Genomic DNA, 19,891 nt, shown 5'->3' on the forward strand with positions numbered 1-19,891 from the left:
TCTATGTTAGTGGAATGCATTGTAGCATTCTTCACAGTCAGTGTTTTGTTCTCACCTTTTGCAGCTGATTTTTTTTGGGTTCTCTGTATTTCATTTTTCCTGGCATGCAGGCAGTGCACTTAACTAGCCAGTTACTGAAATTTACCCAGAAATATAAGTCCACTGGCTTGCTCTGCTGGGTTTCTGTTTTCACACTAGGAGAACTAAAATTAAGCTATTACTCAATGTGCAGCCATCTTGGAAGTCGATCTTCTGCAAGTTTGATATTAAATGCCGACAGCAAAATAGGTTGGCATGCTCAGCATGAGATCTAATGAAGGTAAGAATCAACACCCAACAATCTTCAGAGCTATACTACAATAATACTGCCACCTCTAACTCAAAGGAAAGTGATAATAACTGCATCCATGGGCCCTAATAGCATATCAGGTTTACTGATTCAGTGCAAAATATCTATCTCCATTTTAACCTCTTTAATTTAAGCCTCTCCTCTGGTTACAGTCCCAAAGCTTGAAAAAAGACATTGTAGTGTTACACAAGGGTGACTCAACCGCAGACCCTGGCAACTACAGACTAATCTCATATGTAAAGCTACTGAACACATCATATCAGACTTAATTACTTGAGTACGGAATATCTCTTAACCATGCACACTCATCAATTCAGTTTTGAGAAAGGAAGGTGTTGCCTCTTTAACCCCATTAATTCATTGAAATAAATCACAAACTGTGGGTAACAGAAACACAGCAGATACAACATATCTCAACCTGGCCAAGGCCTCTGACCTTGTTCTGCACATAGCCATTACTGACAGATGTATACATCTCAATATAAATCTTTAAGTTGCATGGTAGACTGCTAACTGGTTGTCTGACAGAACTCAGGTGGTTAGAGTTAAAGGATCCACTTTGGAAAGCAAGAAAGTAACCAGTGATGTACCACAGGGCTCAGTGTTTGACCCTCTCTGATCGGCATCTACTTCACTGACCTTCAGGCCAATACTCCTGGTCTATGGTTATATAAGTTTGCAGATGACTGTAAACTAAATATTATTCGATATGCCACTGACCCACAATTGCATCGGTATGGGTTAGATCATGTTAATAATTGGCACAAGACAACTGGTGTCAAATTAAATGTGAAAAAATGTAGTACTGTTTATTTTTATAAACAAAATATTTTTACAAACCTTACAAGTGATACACCCTTCCAATCAGACATTGTCATAGGGGATCTTGGTACACTTGCTGATAAATCCTTATCTTTTGACCATTATGTTTCTGCAGTAATCCAGAAAGCCTTTTACTGGATGCATCTAATTTCCAAAGTATTTTCCTTGAAATTCAAGTATTATTCTTTACTTATATTTTATCAGACCGATTATTGAATATAATGCCCTTTTTGTGGCATGTAGTTATAGAAACATATCACTCACTGTGAGAGGCCTCAGAAATTCCTAATTAAAAAGACAACTTCCCTCAAGAATCTTAGTTATGAGGATAGCCTTGCAGACCTTTCTCTGTACTCAGTTTCAGAGTCTTCAATGGGAATCCACATCTTGCCTTTCAAGCCATGAAAACTCTAACAGTGTTTGACTTCTCATTCCTTTGCAGAACAAATGGCTCCTCAAATAACTGGCAAAAGTAACTAAGCCTTTATCAAAAGATAAAAAGAAACATTGGTGTGATAGATTCATATCCCAATATATTCCACAATTCTGGAACAAACTTCCAGTACAAGTTATGGTAACCCTAGATGATTGGATTGACATCCTCAAAGTCTTCCCTTGTCTATCTTGTCTTGCTCTCCTTTAGGATGGAGGGAAGGTTTGAAAATTGGTTACCGGCTTGGCTTATAATGGCATGCAGACTGATGCCTAGTACTTAACTATGAAGTTATGAGCCTCTATTTGATATACATATATAACGCGCACACACACACACACACACACACACACACACACACACACACACACACACACACACACATATATATATACACACACACACACACCCACACACATATGTACACATAGGTTCATAGGTTGGTACTAGGCTGTCGGCCCTAGGGCCTATACAAGCCTAGCCATAACAATTCCCTGGCTATTACTTCCCAGGTCCCCTGTCTAACAGGGCGATTGACATGATCCCTGGGGTGAATTTTCTATCTCCCATCCAATCGTCAAGGTTCTTTTTGAAGAGGGCCAAAGAGGCGCTCAGCTTGACATGTATGGGCAGTCTATTCCAGAGTATGGGGAGTCTCTGGGTCAGAAACCTATTCCTCCAGCATGTTTTGTTCATTGTGATGACCAGGTTTAGATCCCTGGAGCGTGTGGCTCCAAGGGATTGGGATTTCTTTAAGTGTAGCATGTCCAACAGCTCTGGGTTTGACATGGCCTTGTATGTTAAGCACAGATCGCCTCTGAGCAGGTGATATGCGACAGAGTATAGCTGGAGTTTTTTAGACGGTCAGCATAGGGCATCTGCTTTAGGCTTGTGATTCTTTTAGTGAGGTATTTCTATGGCCTTTCCAGTTGTTGCAGATGTCTTGTGAGGTATATACCAAATGGGGCGTTGTACTCTATAATGGGTCTAATGAGGGATGAGTGCAGTGGGACAATGACCTCCTTTTTTCTAGAAGAAAAGCCCCTAATGATGAGGTGTGCCACATAGAAGGATTTCCTGACTGTTGTGGCGATGTGGTTATCGAAGATGAGACCACTGTCCACTTGTGTCCCTAAGTCCCTTATCATACTTTCAGTGTTTAGTGTACTGCCACTTATGTGGTAATTCATGGGTACATGGTTTTTCCCAAAGTGGATAACTATACATTTCTTGGCATTGAGCTCGAGCCCATGGCTCTGGCACCAAGCATCTGTTTCTGTAAGGCCCTTTTGTAGAATATTCACATCATTTGGGAATTCAATAATGGCTCCCAGTTCGCAGTCATCTGCGAACTTTATTAGCCAGAATCCCTTAGTGCTGGTCTGTACTTCAGAGAAGTAGATGCCAAACAAGAGTGGTCCCAGGATTGAAACCTGAGGTACTCTGCTTGTCACTTGTCTGGAGCTGGATTTTGACCCGGCTACTTTTACAGTGTGAGTTCTGTCAGTATGCCAGCTGGCAACCCATCGAGTGACGTGGGGATTAATGCCCAGCTTAGTAAGTTTATCTATGATTCCAGAGTGGGTGATGGTGTCGAAGGCCTTGGCGAGGTCGAAATAGGCTGTGTGGACCGCCTTGCCCTCATCCACGGCAATGGATACTGATTTGAAGAAGTCAATCAGGTTGAGGAGACAAGATCGGCCTTTTACAAAACCAAACTGGGTGGGGTCCAGTGTTTTAAGGTTGCCAATGTCTTTGTTTATAAGTTCCATGATAATGCGTTCCATGGCTTTGCAGATCAGGCTTGTCAGACTGATGGGATGATAGTTGCCGGGATCCAAGGTGGATCCCCCCTTGTGGAGTGGGATAACTGTAGCTGTGTGCCATTCATTGAGTACGAAGCCTGAGGTGAGGCTATGATTAAACATGACACTTAGGTGAGATGCCAGTTCAGTTTGTAGTTCATATAGTACACAGCCCGGGATGTCGTCTGGTCCCATGGATGCTGTATTCTTAGCTTTGAAGAGTGCATTTTTTACCTATGTGGCTGTGATTACCAGAATTTGGCAATCTTTTGGTATTGAGCTGAACCCTTTAGGGGGTGAGAGGGGGGTGAAGTTCGCACTGAATTGATCTGCCAGGACATTGGCAATATCCTTGGGATCAGTATTTTTAATGCCATTCTGTTGTAGCTCAGAACAGATCTGAGCATTGCCATTTAGATTCTTGACATAACTACAGAATGCCTTGTGGTTTTCCTTGGAATCTTTGGCAAGTATATTTTCCTACCTAGCTTTGTAGGATTTTATGAGGGATCTCAGCTTATTAGTGAGGCTGGTAAGGGAGTATTTTGCATCCTGGGATTTTCCTCTTTTCTGCAATAGTTTCTTCCTTCTGTTGTATAGTTTGTTTATGGCAGGGGACCACCAGATTGGGTTTTTTTTTTTTTGGAGGAGAGCATCTTGGTTCTATTTGAAATGGCACGATTCATGCATGAGTGGAGGTGCTCGTACAGTGCCTTAGTGTAGGATTCAACAATCGAACTTTCAGTTCCCGTTTACATGGGTGTCACGAAGTTCTGACTTGAGTAGCGTGAAATTAGCTTTGGAAAAGTTTTCTATGGAGGTTTCCCTACTGGGGGGTGGGTGGGATGTGGACATCAAGGGTGATTAGCTTATGGTCAGACCTGACCAACGAAGGGGTGACCACTGGCATGGAGCATCGCTCTCCCATGTTGGTAATGACCAGGTCTAGGATATTTGACCCCCTGGTGGTACTATGGATTAGTTGATCCAGGGCATTGGAATTTATGAATTCCAAGAACCGTTGGGCTAAGGTGTTGGTGCCCGAGTAGTTTTCCCAATTAATGACAGGGTAGCTGAAATCACCCAGTATTAGGGTGTTTGGTTGTATCTTAATATTTTTCAGTATGTTTAGAAAGATGTAGTGAGAATCTTGGGGCATGGGGGATCTGTAGCAAGCTACAATTTGGATTGCAGTCTTACCTAGTATTAGTTGTACCTGTAGAATTTCAGATGCATTGTGTTGGGCAACTAGCTTAGAGGTGTGAATATCCTTAGTGAATATGGACACTCCTCTGCCTTTAGTGTTTCGGTCCTGGTTTGGTGGCCGAAAAGTGTGGTAAGAGTTGTAGCCTGGTATTGCAGGGGTGATCTCTGGAGCCTTGAACCAGGTCTCAGTTACTGCACAGATATCAATGTTCTCCATTTTTATAAGTGCCTCAAGAGAGTGCATTTTGAGGTTTAGACTTCTAGCACTGAGTAGCATTACCTTCAGATTTTGCATGCTTATATCTGTTACGGTGGTGGCTTTGTCCTTTGAGCCTTGCCTAAAAAAGGCACTATAGGGGTGGCAAGAGCCTTAGCGCATAACCTGAATCCAAGGGGCGACAAGTGCAGACCATCTCTGGCAAAGCATCGTGGTCTGTTGATCATGTCATCCCAGGCAGAAAGATACTGGATCCCCTTTGAATGACACCAGAAACTTAGCCAATTGTTGAAGTCAGTCATTTTGTCCTTATACTGTGGTATCATTCTGGGCGCAGGCAGGATGCTACTCAGGGCTAGGGTCATACCTGCCTGGGCACATGATCTGAGAGCTCTTCCATGTCTCTTTTCATGTAGTCCAGGGAGGTATGTCTCAAGTCATTCACTCCAACATGGACAATGACAGAGTCATATTTGTACTTGTGGAGTGACTTGAGTGCATGCGTGATGTGGCAGATCCTGGCACCCGACAGGCAGCTGACTGTAATTTTCTCCTTTTTCAGCAAGGTGAGTGGGACATCAGTGTGCCTGACTATAGAGTCACCTATGACTAATGTGTTGGGCATGTTGTCTTGCCTTAGGGGCTGTTGTTGGTGTGAGCTATGTGACATTTTGGTTGTGATTGGTGTTTGTTTGTGTTTCAGCTTCGGAGGTCCTTGTTGCTTGGGCAGGTTAATGTTAAGGGCCTCTGCATAAGTGGGTTTAGTGTTACTATGTGTGGATGTTGGAGGCATGAGTTTTGAAGGGCTATGGGTTGCTTGAGGTGTAATGCAGGCATTAAACTTCTCCTCCTGACTGTCTAGCACAATCTTGGGTGGAGAGAGCTTTGCTTCCAGTTTGGCTATGTAAGTGCATCTCTCGCAGGTTGTAGTGTTGGGTGGTAGGAGGAGAGGGTTGTCTGTGTACATGAGGCAATTGCTGCATTGCCCCAGTATGCCCAGATTCACCAGGTGGAAAGGAGAAATCACCGGAAGCTGACTGTTGAACATGCCTGGTTCAGTGTTTCTTTTGTAAAGTACAAGAGCTGTTTTCCCTTACCTTGGCAAGGTACTTTGCAATTATAGGCTGTTTAGAGCCTATGATTAATTTCTCGTTATTAACAAGGAGAGTTGAGTGTGTTTATCAGTTTAAGGCTTCTTAGTGCTTTCCAGCAGGTTTTACAGCAATTGCTAGTCACAGGGATTCAGATTTTAGTGCTACTACTGCCAAACCAGCTATGCCTAAGGGAAAGTTTGAAGAGCAGACTTTCTGGCACTGGGAGTAGTTTAAAGTGCTAGACTAATAGGTTAATAAAAGTGCAGGAGAGTATGTTTATATATATATATATATATATATATATATATATATATATATATATATATAGGTTTACTATCATAAATTCGAAAATCAGAACAAAACGTGTCTGCATTTTCGAATTTATACATCGGAAATGAACATTTCCGATTTGTCCTAATGTCGAAAACAGCTGTGTATTGTCGAAAATGTCGCTCGCGACATTTTCAGCAATACACAGCACTCCCACCCGTCCCGTAACTACCTACCTAACTAGCCTAAACACACAGTTATGCAGGGGGGCTGCCCCTGCACCCCCCCAACTTAATATTCCAACTCCGAGATCGCACTACAGTGAGGAAAGGGATGTATTTCCCTAACCACAATGTACCACGATCCCCTCACATGAGCAAACGTTAGAATTGCGAATGCACAGTCCATTCGCAATGGTAACGTTCGCTCACATCACCTGCTGAAATATGAAGTATTCGAACATCTGTTGTTCGAATACTTCATAGCTGTGCAAGTGCACTTCGGCATTGTGATAGTAAACCATATATATATATATATATATATATATATATATATATATATATATATATATATATATATATATATATATATATACACACACACACACACACACACACACACACACACATATTCTGAAGAAGTGCATTGATTGTTTATGCATGAAAGCGCTAACGGATTAAATATACCTTTCAGTGACTTGCGTGATTTGTTGGCGTTTCACTTTTTCTGTTTTTACAAGTTCGGTTTCTTTTGTGTTTTTCTATATATATATATATATATATATATATATATATATATACATATATATACATATATATAAATATCTATCTATATATATATATATATATATATCTATATATATATATGTATATTTATACATACACATGTACATGGATCACCTTCAAGAAGCTGAACACACAAAACTCTGAAGATCAATATATTGATCTCAAGAGATTAAATACCAAAACTACAAAACCAACAAAATATACAGAAATAATATTTTCTGAAGGGGCCAACTCATATATGCCAACTCTGACATTGCCCTACAAACAGGAAAGAGCAAAATCCCACTCCGCTCTGTGCTGTGATCTTGTGCAACCAGCCACCAGCATTTTTTAAACTTCTGCAAGTTTGATATTAAATGGTTATAGCAAAACTGTTCTGCATTTTGATCATTTGATCTAATGAAGGGGGACCCATGTAATATGCACATATGTATGTGGGAGCTGACTAATTTCAAATCCACGTTTGCCAGACATCAGTTAAGTAGACAAAATTTGGTCGACTGGTATGCAAAAATCTCATCTTAGAAAAAGTACACAAGAAGTCTGAACGGTCTTTCTTTTTTATAAATATGAAATAATGGATCTGTGCTTTAGCTAATCCTTGTGTTACCTGTGGTAATTTGTCTTCAGTATAAATAATATTGTAAATATAAACACAATGTGGATTCAGGAAAATATATAATGTAAAGTACACATATTAGGAAACAATGTAAGAATATTCTGCATTATTTTTCCTCTCCTCATTTTATCAGTCTGATTTTTAGGCCCCCTTGCTTATCTATTCCAATAGTTTAAAGAAGCATACCAGTTGCCAAAACAGTTTTATGAATATCTTTTAGCATTATGCAACATATTTATATGTTTGCTTATCTGTTGCATTTAACATGTTATTTACTGTTTCTTGAAAACTGTTGCGAGTATGACTATTCACTTTGAAAGAGAAACTGTGTACATTTACATACTGAAATGGGTAGGGCAATGGGTGGAGCAAGGGTGTGTCTTTTATCAGTATTTGCCTCTTCCAAAGGTGGCAACTCTAGAATCAGTCTAAGTTGTACAGATGAGATAAGCCTGGGAGGAGCTTCTAAAATCAAATTTTGATAAGAAGTGGACAGTTCAAGGATCCACTAAGTGTAAGAACACAAAAAGGGTGGATACTGAAAATCAAAAATAATCTTAAAGTAGTTTTCCCTGGCAGCTCTTATAAATGAAAGGTTGTTCCTTACCTCTTGCTAAAGCAGGAGTTCTATTTCTCCTTTTCTCCCACAACTCAGATATAGTTAATACCTCAAAAATGAAAGCTTGGACATAACTAAGAACTTTTTTAAAAACTCCAAGAAAACGAATTTGTAGCGAAACAACATTGCAATAAAACAACACCAAAGAAAAGAAAATATTAAACACACAACATATAAATTAATGAAGTAAAAAAGAAATAAAATAACAGCTAAAGTAAAGGAGAATAACAAACGTTGGCAATCACTGTTCTCCTTTAAATTTTCTTTCTGATTTTCATCTTCCTGACAGGGATGGTTTTCTCACTCAAGGTTTCTCTATATGGAAAATCACTTTTAGTTTGCTCTCTTGCTCTACTAGGCTTATTTTAGCCTGCCTAGGTAAACTGGATCTAGTCCTGTACCAGACTGTCATAGTCTCTTTCCAGGATTAAGTATTTCAACCTGGTTGCTTCCATCCTGAAAAAGACTGGTTTAAACCCTGACAACCTGGGATAACTACATACACACCTCCAACTTCCCCTTTGTGTGTAAGTTCTTGAAAAGATAGCTTATGCACAACTGACTCATATTTTTGAGACACTGACATCTATGAATTGTTCTAGTCTAGATTTCCTGAAAGACACAATACTGAGGTGGACTTCAATGATGTCCTTACAGTGTAGGACTAGTGCTATTATTCTGTTATGGTCTTACTGGACACGTGTACCTGGATGGCTTCAGATACTACTGTGGCATCACCAGTGTAGCAATGGATCTGTTTGCATCCTTCCTCTCTCAGCACACACAGTGGTATCAGGGGTTAGCTCCTCTGCTTCCTATTGTCTTGCTCGAAGGGCTCTGTCTTATGAGATGTTATTAAAAGGACAGGCTAGCAATACTACTATCGTGATGATGGCATGTAGTTTTAAGTTGCTTTTCCTCAGGAGTCTGCATCTAAAATTAATGATCTAGCTGAAGACTTAGAATACATCCATGACTGATTAATAGCTAATAGAATGAAACTCAGTACATCAGACAAGGCTGTCCTGATTATTTATGCTACTCTGTAGGATCTGTCTGCAACACTTTTATCCCCTAACATCATCAACAGTGGTGACAAAATTATATTTGTTTCAAAGGTACAATATCTGGGAGTTGTTTTAATTAATCTCAAATGCTGAGGTTACAGCAGCTGTAAAAGCATTTGCTTTGATCTCAGGAGAATCTGCCTTACTAATAACTTATTCCACTTACAGACATTCTTGTAGGATTTCATGTCCTAGTATCTTCTTGTAAGGACTACTGCAAATGTTTTGTACATTCCAGACTATGAAATTTACTGCTTACAGCTAGTTCCAAACTGCACTGCCCCAAAATTTACTAGGGTATCCACTTAACTTCCCATCACACTGGTCCCTCATAAGTTTCATTGGCTGCCAGTTCTGCAGATAAACTAATTTTAAGGTTCCTGTCCTTGTGCATCTGTCCTTATATAACTTGGGTCCCCTATATATGAGACCTTCTTGTAAGGCATTGACCAACCTATACCATATCACCCATGGGCTGCTGGCATTTCCAAAGGGTGCAGCTTTTGTGTCCTTGCTTATCAAGGGCCACACCTCTTGAAGATACTTCCTAAGTGACTGAAGAAGTCCCTTCACTGAGTCCTGCTAAGTGCTTCTTAATCATCTTCCATTATGACTGACTTTAACTGGTGTTTGATATGAACTGTTGACTTTGCCATTTCAGTGCACTACATTTTATTGTACTTTAATATATTTTATTTTGATTTGTATAGTCCACTCTTTCTTTCAACTAGTTGTGCTTCATTTTACTGTTTATTAATATTCGTATCCATGATAATGTTTTGTCATGTCAATAAGTTTGAACTTGGCTGGGGCTTAAGGAAGCAAAATGCTTGTAAGAGAAGAAAACAGTAAAAAGGAGAGAGATAGTCAAGCAGAAAGTGGAAGCACCAGAGGAAGGCCGGAAAGAAGGTAGTACGAAGAGACTCAGAAAATGGACAGGGCAATAAGTATCATACGACTGGCATGGGGAATTCAGGGCATAGCTGCACAGAAAATAATTCATTACCAGAATGGAGAAGATGGCAGGGAGCATGAACACAAACAGTAGACTATGTTAAAAATTAAGTGGGTGGGAAGATGGTACAGATTAAAAATAAACAAGGAGCAGCCATGAAAACAATATACAGAACTAAGAGAACAAAAGGAAGAATGCCAGTAAAAAGTCATGGGAGAAGCAAGAACAGTAACACCTGGGAAGAGTGAAGTGAGAGTGGCAATAAACTGAGTGAAGAGAAAACTGGATACAGAAAACAGAGCCTAGGCTTGCACCAGCAATGCCAGAAGACATGAAGGAAAATGTCAGAGCTGAAACATGTACTAGTAGGGTGTGATACTGACATAGCTGAGGTAACAGACATATGGAGCAAATATAAAAAATCAGGTGGAGGTGTTATGATAGGGATTAAAGACAGTTATGAGACCTGTGACTATTACATGTTCAGCGATAACACCAATACTACAGACTATGTAACTGTGACAATAAAGTGAACCCTGGGACACATAACAATCATTGAAGTGTATAGACCACCAAAGTCAAGTGCAGATGACCTAGAGGAATTCATACATTTCTTGCATGAAACACAGCAGGGAATAATAATATTAGCTGGGGACATAAATTTACCAGAAACAGATTGGAATAATATTGATTAAACAACATTAGTAAGGAAATTATTCACAATGTATATTCAGGAACAATTACTTCAGATTGTAAAAAAACATATTAGACATTGTTTGTGTTCCTAAAGAAACTACTGTTATTTCAAGTCAAGTTACCACCGTTGATGTGCAGTGATCATGGGGTTATAAAGGTTAATTTGTTGCTAGATAATTCTGTAAAACTGAAATCTAAATCAATGCACAGAAGGTTAATTACAGATTATATGGAAGCAAAACAGTCACTATGTAAACCTAACTGTAGTAAGGTGCTTAGTGGAAAAACTGCAGATGGAATGTGGAAAATTTTAAAAGAAAAGAAATTGAGTGTAAAAAATAAAAAAAAATGTTTAACATTAGGATCTAGGCACACAAAGACAGGGGGATATATTTCCCTAAGAACAAGATATCTGATTAAGGTTAGAGACACAATATAAGAAATGGAAGAGAGGTCGAACTACAACTTTAAAAACTGAAATAAACAAGCTAGACAAACAGATTAAGCATAGCATGAGACAAGATCAAGAAAAATTTGAAGAAAATTTATATAAAGATATTGAGCTTAATAGGAAACCTTTTTAAAGATACATAAGATGTGAAAGGAGTAAAGACATACAAATTGATAAACTGTGCAGATTCTAAATTTATTCTCAGACAGAATAGATTATAGACATATTTACAAAATTTTATGCAAAACAGTTTGGCTCCACAAAAGGGTGATAAGTTGTCCTAGTGACATCCACGTAACCTCAGATACTGGAATCAAATTAGATTATATTGAAAAAGAACTGCACAAACTGGATCCAAACAAAGCACAGGGAGGAGATGGAATTAGTAACAATGACCTGCAAACACTTCAGCAAGAACTTACAGTACCATTATATCTATTATTCACTAGGTCATATAAATATGGAGAGATTCCTCTTGATTGGAGACATGCGCTTATTAAACTTGTCCATACTGGAAAGGGGAGTAGGACAAACCCAGAGTCATATAGATTGTCTACTTTCATGCTGTAGAAAAATAATGGAGAAAGTAATATTGGATAAGTTATTGTCAGAACTAGATAGGTTGGGACTTGAAACCAGGGTCCTATCGCGTGATCGAAAACTGTAAATGGCGAACGTGTATTGAGCGAACCAGATTGGTCGAAATGGTGAAACAGCGCACGCGTAACACGGAAATCGCTGTAGGGAATATTTTCCCTTTACTTCAATGCAGTGCGATCTCAGAGTAGGAATATTTAAGAAGCGGGGGTGTGGGGACTGCAGCCCCCCACATGGGGAGAGCAGGGGGGCTTGCTCCACTGCCTACAGTGTTTAGGTAAGTATAGTTTTTTATTTTTATTTTTTTATTATATTTTCAAAATTTCAAACATCGCTCATATGGTGTTGACCATATGGTGTTTGATGTTTGAAACTTTCAAAAATATAATATAGACCCATTAACCATATATCAGCATGCATATGTTGAAAACAGATCTATCACCACCTCTAACATGATGTTCTATAACAACATAATAACACCTATGAATGAAAAATTGTGCTGTGATGTAATTTATATAGATTTAACTTCAACATTTGACAGGGTCATACACAAAACACTGATCAATAAATTAGTACAACTATGTATTGATGTACTCTTGATAAGATGGACAGCTGCATGGCTTACAAATAGGACATGGCAAGTATCATACAGCAACTGGACAGGTGAAATCCTTGGTTACAGTCAAGGTGTCCCACAGGGCTCTGTCCCAGGCCCTTACTTGTTTAGATTGTATCTTTCAGACCTAACTTTTTCATCTGAGGAGTTCTACAGTCTATATGCAGATAACCTGAAATTGGGTAAATTAATTACATGTGTTACAGATAGGGCATGTTTGCAAATTAACTTGACTAAATTGACCATTTGAGCACAGGAGAATAATATGCTGCTAAATACATCAAAAACTAAGCATATGAGATTTGGGAGACATAAATTGAAAAGTGAATATTTAATACAGCACACAGTGATTGGAACTATATACTCATTTAAAGACCTGGATATATGGGTAGATTCAGCTATGAGTTTTTCTAATCATATCAATTAATTGCTTAATGATAGTTACAGAACTATAAGTTGTACAAAAAGATTTATAAACTCTAGGAAATCAAAAATTATGAAGTCAGTGTTTGTTAGTTACATTAGACCCAAAACTTAGTATAGAATAACAATATGGAAACCCTGTAAGAAAATAAGCATGAGTAAACTGGAAAGAGTATGGCAGAAATATATCAATGGCATGCATGGATGTGAAAAATTTAGTTATTATGAAAGGCTAACATATCTGAACTTGTACAGTATCTCTAACAGATATTTAAGAGGAGATCTTATACAGGTGTATAGGGCATTTAGACACAACTACCTCTGGGAATGTTTGGGGTTATCAAAATTACTAGAGAATCACCAGACAACCTATGCAACAGATTCTATAGGAATGAGAAGTGTACTAATTGGTTCTCTGACAGAGTAGCTGATGCATGGAACAGATTATCAAACCACATTAAAGCAAGTACTAGTTCAGATATTTTTTAAAAACAGCCTGGACACTTATTATGGGAACAAGTGTTTTCGTATATTGGCAGGCTAGAAGAGCATTAATGCCTGTGCTTGAAATATTTGTATGTATGTATTTGTATGTAATACAGGATGAAAGGGGATGGCACATGTTGACCCCATGGTACAAAGTGATTAGGAAAAGTAGAGAAAGCAAGGAGGGAGTGGAAATCCCAATATACATGAGGAAATAGTTGCACAAGAGGTGAAACAAGACGTGATTGGAGTGATTGAAATGTTATGAGGGAATAAAGAGAAGGAAGAAGATATTAAGGATTTAAAAGTAAACTTAATAGCATTAACAGTAAATGTAATGGTATTCAAGCAGTTTAAAGAAAGAGGGATACATAAGCACCTTATTTGGGTCATTCCATGCAAGTACAAAGGATGAAGGGTTATAAATGTGGTTTAGGAATGTAGAAAAGTTGATGCATCAGAAATTCCATGGATTGTTCCCTCACTCGGGGGGGGGGGGGGGCAAACAAAACAGGCTGGCCAGTTTAAAGGCAGCTATCCTTGATGGGTTTGAGCAAATGTTAATGGCTAGAAATGGGAAGAGGAGAATCCAAAATCTTTTTTTGTACTGAGCTACCTTGTACGTGAGGGATCTGCAGGTCAGAGATCTAATGACTAGTATCAAAAATTCAAAGGCATGGTTCACACTGGCCATTGAAAAAGAGTGTGGGGGTAAGGATGGTTGCATAGATCAGGGTCTGGGGTTATAGAGGAGCAGCCATCAAGCTGGTGTATTTAATCTATATAGACTTCACAGAGCTTTAAATGCCACCCAGCACTGCATAACTGAAGAAGAGTAGGACAGGTCTGGATAGAGAATGTGTGGATAGGTGCAGAGCTGGTTATACTACAGACAGCAGAGGATGGGAGCTACAGAGATGCCCTCGGGGAAAAGAAGTTCACAAGAGATGCACTTCGTGGGTTGATACTGGCCACAGATGTGTTCAACATGCTTGTCTTTGACCTGACACAGGATATATAAAAGTGGGCCAATCTCTTTGTTTTTGTAAACACTTTGATTAAATTATCTCTTTAAGACAGAGGTAAACATATATTAACAGAAAACAAAACAAATAATTTTAGCATTTTCCCTTTTAAATGCAATATACATCACATATATTTTCTTTGCTACTATCATCAGTCCAGCATTACCAAAGTTGCTGAATTCCTGCCTTCCCTTAAACCTCACTCCCCCTTACCCTGAACATTATCATGCACATACTGTTCTAAAAATTTCCGCTTACTTCTATGTAATGTGTTCCTTCCCTTTTCTAAGGACCCCACTTCCAGTTCTTTTATATCTTTTATACTAGTCAATACCTCAAACACAATTGGTGTAGACTTTGATTTCCATTTTCTAGTGATTGCTTTGTTGGCAGCCAACAGAAATGAACTTAATAATGCCTTACTATGTTTAGGCAATTCAGATTCCTTGTCCTAGCTCAAAAGAATCATTTTCTTATAGCTACTTGCCCAGCCAAAATTTATAATAACATACTCTGTAGGGAATTTTTAAAATCTGCCAACTCTTTACACTCCCAAAACATATGTTCCTAGTTACCTCTTTTTTCTCCATCACACCTCCAACATTTGCTATCTACCTAAGGACATTTTTTTTGAAGTCTGCTTCAAGGATAAAAAAATCCTATGCAAACCCTTCCAAGCAAAGATCCTAAACCTTCTGGACTTGCTTGCATTCTTGGGAGACATACAAATGTCATACAAACCATTGTTTTCTTGTATATTGCTTTGCTAGTTTCTCTTCCCAATCTTTCCTAACCTTGTCTGATTGATTCCTACAGTTATCAAGCAATATTTTATATGCCCTACTAATTATCCCTTTTTAAACAGCTGCTTCAGTTCCAGATTCAACTAAAAATTCTACCAAAGCAGGTCTTTCACTTAAAATTCCCCTATCCTTTTCTCTTTATCTGTACTCTGAGATCAAGCCCTGGTAGAGAAGGCAGTCTGGGGCCTCATTCCACTCTGTTACTTTTCCTGCTTCAGTTATTTGTTCACAACATCTTGATTCCTTCACAGGGTTTCTCCAGTAATTTCCATCCCCCTCTTGCCTATTTTCTGTAACCCTACTTGTAGTCATCTCTACTGGCACACTAGAGAAAACATTCTACAGAGTAAGCTGTGATTTTATCCCCTTGACATTAGAAGTATTTGCATTCTCTGACACAATTATAAGGTTAAATAGAAGGAAATATGAGGGATTGGAGGCAAAATTTATTTAAGGATATAGTTGGTATGATTAAGAAAAATTGGCTTTATTTGTAAATATTATTTTATACCCTATAGGGGCATTTCAGTGTTGTGGAACATTCTGAGACAGTTCCGTTTTTTGGGATTTAAAATTAATGAAATAAAAACAATAGCTATAGCTATAAACTATGTACCCACACATGAATTAGTTCAGCAATACCCATATTTATGAGAACCTGACAAAATGAAGTTTAAAAAGGACACTGTTATGACAGCTAAAGCTATGTGGGAAGAGTCTAAATAAAAGATTACACAAAAACTGAGAAACTGGTAGTTCTTGTCTACAGATGTGGACGGCAAGATACAAGCAGTAAAAATGTTTTAGTCTTTTAGTTTTAAATACAGCTCAGGCATATTTTTATCAACTAGAGGAGAAGTTGTTGATAGTAATTAATAGAGAGTTGAAGGATTTTATTTTGGCGAGGGAAAAAAGGAAGAGTCAAGTGGGATATGTTGATTCTTCCAATAGGCCAAGGAAGTTTAGAATTACTTGCTTTGAATGCATACTTTACAGTTTCACAGTTAAGGCTCTTATACATAACAAAAGCAGAAAGCTGCAATTCAAAGTAGAAATGGATGATAATGAAGCAAAGGAAAATTCAATAAATAAGGAAAGAGTAGGATTTTGGATGCAGAGTCCTTAAGGAGAATAACAACAATCACACAGAATACTGTATTCATAAAGTAGCAGAAAGTATACTAAGACGTAAGCCAACATGGGAATGGAGAAAGGAGATTCTGCCAATAGGGATGACTGTAACTAGGGGTAAAAAGAATAGGTAAGAGGGGGATGGAATATACAGGAGGAAGCTGGCAAAGGAACAAAGGTATTGGGAACATAAAATTAGAGACGGAAAAGTAAAAGAATGAAAAGAGGCCACGGTGACATTTGGACTGCAGGCTAGAGATTGCCTTCCATATCAGGGATCGATATTAGAGTACAGGCAAAGAGAAAGATATAGGGAAATCCTACGTGAAAGACATCAAATTTAGAAAGGAAGCTGCTGAATATTGCATAATAACTATAGGAATTAATCATAAGAGGTCAGAAAAGATAGGGAAGCAAGAAACTAGATAAGCAATTAACAAATAAACAATGGGATGACATATGTATGGTTCAAATATACAACAAAGTCTTCAAAGAGTTAGAATTTTTGCTTGGAGTGTTTGCATAGTGACTTTTATACCCAAAGCACATTCCAAAGAATTCTTCCTCTGGTAGATAACCAATGTTGGAGATGTAATGGCAAAGAAAGACACACCTTGGAGTATATGTTTTCAAAGTATAATGAGTTAAAGTGTAAAAATTCTCTACAGAGTACTCTGTCAGAAATACTAGGCGAGCAAATGAGTGTTACAAAGGAATTGATTTTTTTAACTTGGATACATGACCTGAAATGCCTTGAAATAGTAAGGCCTTGTTAAATTTAACTCTGGTGGTTGCCAAAAAAAGGAATTACAAGAAAAATGAAAATCAAAGTCTAAACCAACCACACTTGAAGTAGTGAATATTGTAACAGAGATAAAAGATCAGGAAGTGGGATCATTAGAAATGGGTACAGGTAAATTACATAGAAAAAAATGGAAACTGTGGGAACAATACAAGCAGAAAATGTTTTTGAGGAGGAACAAGGTTTAACAGAAGGCAGGAATTGATCAATTTATGTAAATCTGGACTGACTATATTGTATAGAACAATGTTTGCAAATATGAACTTGTTAATACAGTTAGATTATTTTTATATAAATGTAAGTATGCCTATGTCACAAGTGACAATTCAATAAAGGCACTTAAGAAAATAAGAAAAAGTATCTGGCACATGAATGGTTAAGCAGAGGTGAGTTGAAACCAAAAGATGAATGGTTAATAATGTCAGACAAGGACAGTGGAGTATGTATAGACTGATTTACAAAGTCCATTGAACAAGTGAGATAAAAGGGAAAATGTAGGTTCTGTAAAAAAAACTGGAAACAGTTGTACATCTTGTTACTGGGTGAGATACACACATGGCAGATGGTCTGTACAATGAAAGGCACAATAATGTGGCAAGACTGTTGCAATTGGGATTGTGCAAACACTGCAATATAAAAATAGCTGAGAAGCAACGGATACATGAACCAAAGAGCATTATAGAGAATGATGAAGTGTACATCACATGGGATCACCCTTATGAACAGATCAAAAACTAGATGCAAGAAAATCAGATAAAGTAGTCCAAGAAAAGAAGACAAAAGTACAATCAAAAGCAAATCACTGAAATTACACCTTGTGATGACAGTGTCTGATGTACAGAGAGACAAAGTCATAAAATATCATGATTTGCAGGCAGAAACAAGAGCAACAGCAAAGTGGAAGAAGGACACCCAGACAGTTCCAGTAGTAGTAGGAGCAATGGGTCTCATAACAAACTACAGTTGTACTTAGACATGCTACCAATACATGTAACTTCATATGAATTTCAGGAGGAGTCAATTCTGGGCACAACACAGTTGCTGCCCAGAGCAAAGACTAAAACAACACTAATTTTATGAACTTTAATTATACCCATTACCATTCCAGTCATGGTATTAGAAACCCAAAAGACTTGAAGAAATTAACCTGAGAGAAAATACTTTTTTTTCCACAGGGTGATGAAGAGATGGTATAAAATACCGGAATGGGCTGCAGAGGTCAAAATGGTCAAGGCCTTTAACTCATTACATCCAAGTGAGGACTCCAGGTGCATCTGCAGTTAACTCCTACTGATGCCTCTAGGTGTCAAATATTGCTTGTTCATATTTGTATCAATAATTCCAAAACCATGCTATGTACAAGATTTTAAACAATTTCATCTTAATACTTACACAATGGCAAACTCAACTGCATTAATATTTAACCTCTGTCTAGTGCAGGAAAAGAGATATTAACTGTTGTTTTTATGACATTAATTTATATAGATATAATTTTCACATTTTTCTAAATATCTCAAGAACCAAGTAACACTGACAGAACTCCTTAGCCTCCTATGAAAGCTCTCAGCTAGATGAATAAAATGCTGCTGACCATGTGTGTGTAACCTGAGTAGTTGCTCAGATATTGTAAGGTGTTTACAAAATATTACAAATGTAATAGTTACTGTGTCTACTGTGACTTATAAAATTCAGTTTAACACCTAGAACCTAAAGATTACCACCACTATAAAAATAGTATGTGCTAAAGGGTTTGCCATTTATACTTCTCACATAACCCCTATGCTTTCACAGATATGAACATTTGTTTGAGGTCATCATCCCTCTCTACTCATCCCTCATTAGACTAATCATCGAGTATAACGCCCCGTTTAGCATGTACCTGACCACACACTTACAACAGCTGGAATGGCTACAAAAGTACCTCACAAAAAGGATCCCAGGCTTTAAACACATGTCCTACATGGTCAGACTCAAGAAACTTCAGCTGTTCTCAGTCTCTTGTCGTCTACTTAGAGGTGATCCCTCCTTGACTTACAAAGTCATGTCCGACCCAGCCCTACTTGAAATGCTACACTTAAAGAAATCCCAATCCCCCCACGCCACACGCTCCAGAGATCACAGCCTCATTACCACAATTAACAGAGCATGCTGGAAGGACAGGTTCATCTACCAAAGACTGCCCATACTCTGGAATAAGCTTACCATTCATGTCAAGCAGAGCACCTCGCTGGCCCTCTTCAAGAGAAATCTTGAAGAATGAATGGGTAACAAAGTTCACTCCAGGGATCATTACAGTTGCCCTATTGGATAGGGACATTGTGAACTAACATCGGGTGGCACGGTACCTTGGCAATTTTTTTTTGGGCTAGGCTTGTAAAGGCTCCAGGGCCATTTGCCTAGTACGCACCTATGTGAGGACATAATTTGATTCTGTCAAAAGGATTAGGCACCGCCCATTGGAAGTTACAGTGCAAACTTTCTGAGCTCCACTGGACTGATCGAAACACTGTTTTCTATTCCATTATTAATAAAGTTCAATATTAAAGTCCAAAATGTCATTACATTATTCAAATGAGATATTAACCCATGGACTAAATAATATGTTATTTTAAAAGGTCAG

At 38.3% G+C, this 19,891-nt stretch overlaps 1 protein-coding gene across 3 annotated transcripts in view; it reads right to left on the reverse strand.

Annotated features, from left to right (window-relative positions):
* The window catches only part of TOM1L1 (target of myb1 like 1 membrane trafficking protein), a 1,502,644-nt gene that overhangs the window by 313,818 nt on the left and 1,168,935 nt on the right, over positions 1 to 19,891 (reverse strand). The gene's annotated exons all lie outside the window — the stretch shown is intronic.

Source organism: Protopterus annectens, chromosome 12.part0 (assembly GCF_019279795.1).
Source record: "Protopterus annectens isolate FY-2018-M chromosome 12.part0, PAN1.0, whole genome shotgun sequence".
Taxonomy (NCBI): Eukaryota; Metazoa; Chordata; order Ceratodontiformes; family Protopteridae; genus Protopterus; species Protopterus annectens.